At 34.3% G+C, this 5,864-nt stretch overlaps 1 pseudogene; it reads right to left on the reverse strand.

Annotated features, from left to right (window-relative positions):
• Nucleotides 1-2,207: 2,207 nt before the first annotated feature.
• The window catches only part of LOC107016602, a 33,776-nt pseudogene continuing 30,119 nt past the window's right edge, over nt 2,208-5,864 (reverse strand).

Here is a 5,864-nt window from a genome sequence, read left to right on the forward strand (position 1 = left end):
TACAAGTAATTCTGAAAGCCATGAGCTCACACTATTCTTCAAAAACCAAAAGCTTCTCCGCACGAACTCCAAATCAATAGAGAGAAATCCTATTATGATATGAAAAGTGCATAAGTATTGTATGAGCACCAACAAATGGAACTCAGTAGTCATTAACCATCTAAGCTCCAAATAATACAAATATACATAACAAGTAGTAAGCAAGGTTCAACACAAGTAATTAAATAAAATATATATTATTCTAGACATGTAATAAGAAAAGAAACAGAACCCAAACAATAGGGAACTGAGTCAAGAACGTAACAGTAAACTTAAGCCAACAACCTATTCACAAGAAAATTATGATTCAAGAGTCGTCAACCCATGTCCAGGATCGCTAACATCTACAATATTTAGACAACAACCTATCAACTAATGGATCGATATCACAATAATACAAAGTATCATCAAACAATAACCTAACTGACCCCATAACTCAAAAAGGTTCAAGCAACAAACATAACCTAACCGCCCCCATAAAATCGGAGGGTGCAAACAATATTCAATAACACTAGTGCTAGGTAATGAATATCAATGCAAGATTTGCGGTAGAACTATTTGTAACCATAAGTAACCAAGTGTATACACCTACCCTCTATCCTGACTAACGAGGTAGGACTCATCCTCTCCCTCTTCCTATTCGATGGAACATACCAGGACACGTGAAGCCCGTATACACTTCTGGGTCCAAACTAGGTCTTACAAGCAAGTCTTCTTCATTGTGGTACCATAGATATAAGAAGACAAAACATGTTGGAAAGGACATCAACGTATCGTCTAGTGAAGTAAAAAATTAGTGCATCCCAAATGCCTCTAATGTTTCGAGTAGAAATTGATTACATCCTCGACGCCTCATAGAATCTCAAAAAATAAATTTATCAAAATGACCAAAGTGGTACAACATTCATTAAAACGAGTTTAGAATTGTAACCAAGTGAAAATATCCCTTCTACGTAAATGATAATGATGCAAAAATGAATAAATCGAGATACTACTACAAAACACACGAGATTGAATAGCCAATGCAATGCATGTCATCATCAACATTTAATATCAAGCCTACCACTCTACCAAGGACGAGAGTACTAACCTAAAATCCATCTGGTCCCTAACAAAGGCCTACGTCAAACAATATAAATACAAGCTCAATAAGTTCCAATAAGCCTACCCATAGTCAATGAGAGAAGAAGTCAAGAATAGCTTCTAAATCAAGAAAGAGAGATAAAAAAAACCTCAAAGAACAACACCATACCCATGTACACCACACTCTGGTTTACAACTGAGAACATCTAAAGCAAACCTATGTCTACAACGAGCCACTAAGGTCTCAAGTAATAAGACAAGATAAATGACCCAATAAAAGCCCTATAGGGAGAAACTTATAACTACAAGGTCGATAATATACATCTAAATATCAATCCTAGTCTAATGCCACAAGAATCAATCCTTACATGAATAAACATGATAATTAAGCAAAACTACAAGGAAGTGTAAGAGGCTGGACTAATAAGGTCTTTGTCACTCACAATAAGCCCAACGTTCCTACAAGAATCAATAAAAGGTAAAGTAATAGAAGGAGGTCTAAAATTTAATAAATACGGTACAATATCACATGTGATTCATACTAAACATTATATAAGATGCGAAATAAAAAAATAGATCAAAGCCTACCTCAAAGCTTATCGTGGATGATCTGAATCCACCGCACGAGAGTTATGCACTTTCGAAATGCCTCTGAAGAATAATGCACTACCAATTTATTGATCACCACATAAATACTGACATTTAGACACTATATTAACTATAATTAGAGAAGGACTCAAAAACCGAGTCAAATTTGAGATGTGGGGACCACACTGAAAATCCTAAAATAGACTCTATCAAAATTTCCTTATCAGCTTACCGAGAATGTGTCCTGAAATTGGACATAATTTGATGCACAAAACATCCTAAACAAGAACATGAAATTTAATTCAACATTGAAGAGATATGGGAGCCCCTTTGACGATAGAACTACCTAGAAATAATGCTCCCCTCACTTCCCATGAACACTTCAATGTGTAGCCACACCAATATTGGATGAAACACAACTTGAATCACCAAAACTAAAGCTCTTTATATCTAAACTTATCCATGTTTGAATATTGGAAGAGGTGCTGAAAATTAGTTTAAATAGGAGATATAATATCAGTGATGACCGCTAAAGTGGTCAAATGGCTGCTAACACGGTCACCGCTAATCTGGTCAGCTCGCCACAAAAGCGTCCCAACTCCGAAAGTCACCTGTCACAAAGGCGACGTCCAGGCCACAAACATAGCTAGTTGGTTAATAAAGCGGTCTCTTTCTTTCAAGGCTTATCGCTTAAGTGCCTCATACGTCGCTAACACGGATGCTACAAAAGCGCTAAAGGGCAATAAAGCTCCAAACTTTAAATGGACCTTGGAACTCATTTGAGGTCCAAACAACACAAACCAAATGTGCTACCCACTCTCAAACAACATTTGAGACTCAATGGAACCATCAAAACATCTATCTAAGGTCATCACAATTAAAAGTTGGTCTCACGACCAAGTCCCATTTAAACCCAAAATCTATAATAGGGCTGCATGTGATTGAAAACCTTAGAAACTACATGAAAGGTCAATCTGAACTCAACTTGATGTTTCGAAGCTAATAGAACTGTCTAAATGTCATTCTGAGGTTATTTTCCAAGAGTTTTGATCGAAATCAATCCTAAAAACTCTACAAGTTCCAAAACATTGGAACTTGCAAAAAACTCAAATAAACGACCCAACAATCGAATTATCATTCCAAAAATCAGTAATGACTTGGGATAGCTATAGGGAATCTCTAAATGCTGAACGATCGAAAATGGCGGAACTAACCTGGAGGGTCAGTACATTCAACTCACCAAGGCATGGATCAAGTGAAAGTGTATCTAGGTGAACACCTAGAAACACTGCACCAACAAGTGCTTCAACATCACCAAGGCCTGAAGCAAGGGCAAGTGTATCAAGAGGTGCACTTAGAACCACTGCACCTCATTCTAACAGAACACCAAGTGCATCAAGATCACTAAGTCACGGTGCAAGTGCAGGGGGGGCTGCCTTATCATCATGAAATAGGAGTGGTAGAGGAAGAGGTACGGAATGGAAGTGGAGCAAGAGGCATTAGTCATCCACTTTAAAGATTGTTTAAAGGTTCTTAAGGTAGTAGACCACATGTTCTAGGACAAAATGCAAATGTTGCACCAAACGAAAGTGCTACTATGAGGAAAGGTAAAGGGGTATGCAACAAATCCAATTTAAAATGACAAGAATAATTGTAACGAGTGTGTGTTAAGTATTATGATGCATTCATAATGTTTGTTCTATAATAACTTGATAATGTTTTTTCTATAGTAACTTCAATTATCTAAATCTTTTGTAGCTTGGAATACCAAGTAACAAAATATTATGAAATGGACCAAAAAGAAACTATAGAGTAGTAGTTGTAACAGGAAAAGTTGATTTGAAACCAATAAGGGGACTGAAGTGGAAAGAAAATCAAGCAATCCGAAAAAGAAGGCTTCAACATATTAGAGGTCAATCAAAGTTCTAAAACTCGAATACTTCCTCTTCTTCACAACCTTGAGACTCATGGAAACGATAATGTTGATATCGGTGGTGTTTGTTTAGTACTGTTTTGGTGCTACTGTTTTGGTGCCACTAACTATTTCCTATTTTTTGTTATATGTATGAAATAGTACTGAAATTAAAGTATTTATGCAATGTTGAAACTTCGTTTTTCTCTTTAGTTCACTTTCAGAATGAAGTTCTGTTTTTTGGCCTATAATTATGCATTGTGTTGTTTCTTTGAAACTTTTTTTTTGTTTTAGTAGTATTGTTAGTCTTCTCCTTTTACAGTATCGAGTTTGGTAGAACTCTTAAACTCAATGAATCATTCGTTCCAGAAAAGAGCATAGAAGTAAAAAAAATTCAGACTCAAGCAAATCAAATTTTCATTATGGTAGATTAAATAGAGGTATTCAATACCACACAAAATTATGCTCTATCACATATCATACTATGAAAATTTCATTTTATTATTCTTCAACTTATTACTTTGATTAGAAACGAACATGTATAAGAAAGACACAAATCTTCAAACATAAAAGGAATTTCCAAAAAATTGAGAATTTTTTTTCTTCTTTTTCATCCCTTTCATATTCATATGATTCTCTTTCAAATCACCAATTTCTTGTACATAGCCACACCTCTTATATGAATTGATGTTGGGATTTTCATACAAAATTTGAAGACTTCCAACTTTATCCAAACGAATTTTCTATTGTTTCGAATTTTCAATGTCCAATGTCCATTGAATTCATGTTGGAATTATCAAGTTGTTCCAGTTGCATCTTAACACACTCGTATTATTCTTCTAACTCCTTAATGTTTTTCATTAATATGAGAAGAATAAATTGAGATGTTTCGTTAAGTCTCTCCTCGTTTCTCCATAAAAAAATGCAATCACGGCCTCATTGTGAGGAAAAGACCAAAATCTACTTCGTGGAATGTGATCTAACCAAAAGGTTTGCATTTCCAATAAGATCAGATACTTGCATCGCACTTCAACATTGATAATATTCTCATCCATACACAAATTATTCAAATTGGATTTTTTCATTCCTAACCTAACATTTATGCATAAATTGTGAATGAAATTTTAAATGAGAACTAATGATTAACAAAAAAGGTGTGTGTATATATATATACACACCAAAAAAAAATAACCTTGCCTTCATGAATCAATGAGAAATTTGAGTCTGATTAAAAGTAATTTCAATTAAAATTTATATTCATATATAAATGATAGGGGAGCCAAGATTATTATGAGCTCAATACCAAAATATTCTAAGAAAGTTCATAAAAACTCATGTAAGTGAATTTGATCAGACATATTTTACATCATCAGTAAGAAAAAACCATGAATCATAAATCTTAAATCCCTAAATAGAAATACTGGGGAAAAATACGGGGAACTATGTCACGACCTTAGACCTCTACTAAGCACACTGTGTGACACTTTACAACTCGCCCACAATCATTCACGATCTTGTAAGATCTAGTAAGCCTTTAAACACTAATGCTGGGTTTGATATGAAGGAAATTTCTTGGAGAACAAGTGGATTTCTAACTTATTTTCTCATGTTTGGTTGGTGCATTGAAAATATTTTCTAGAAAATTGTTTTTAATGTTTTGTTGGTGAATGGAAAATATTCTTTTTAGAAAATGTCTTTTATTTTTAGCTTTATACTAGAAATTTCTCTTTAGGAAAATAATTTTTGATCCACAAATAAACCTTGATAATTGATCTTGGACCTGACACTAACACCAAGGACAAAACCCCGATGGTTATTCTAAAATCCGACCCTGAGATCTGACCTATACATTCGTCCAAGGGCATGAACCATAAATTTTTTTTCAAAAACATTTTTTTAAAAAAATGACGGGGTCGTTTGAGGAGGGGTGTAGTGGTAGGGGTGGCATAAAAATGATTTTTTTAAAAAAATCTAAAATATTTTTCAAAAATAATTTTCTTTAATATTCTTTTGATGAGGGTGGCCTAGGTAGGGGGAGGGGGAGGGTACAGTGGGACGTTGAGGGGATGGTCTAAGGGTGGTATGAAAATGATTTTTCTTTAAAAAAATGATATATTTTCAAAAACAATTTTTTTTAAAAAAAATGACGGGGATGGCAGGGGTGGGGGTGGAGTAAAAAATAAAAATAATTTAAATTTGAAATATTTATCAAAACTATTCTTTTAAAAAATTAACAGGGTGG

The sequence above is a fragment of the Solanum pennellii genome, chromosome 4, assembly GCF_001406875.1.
Source record: "Solanum pennellii chromosome 4, SPENNV200".
Classification (NCBI taxonomy): Eukaryota; Viridiplantae; Streptophyta; class Magnoliopsida; order Solanales; family Solanaceae; genus Solanum; species Solanum pennellii.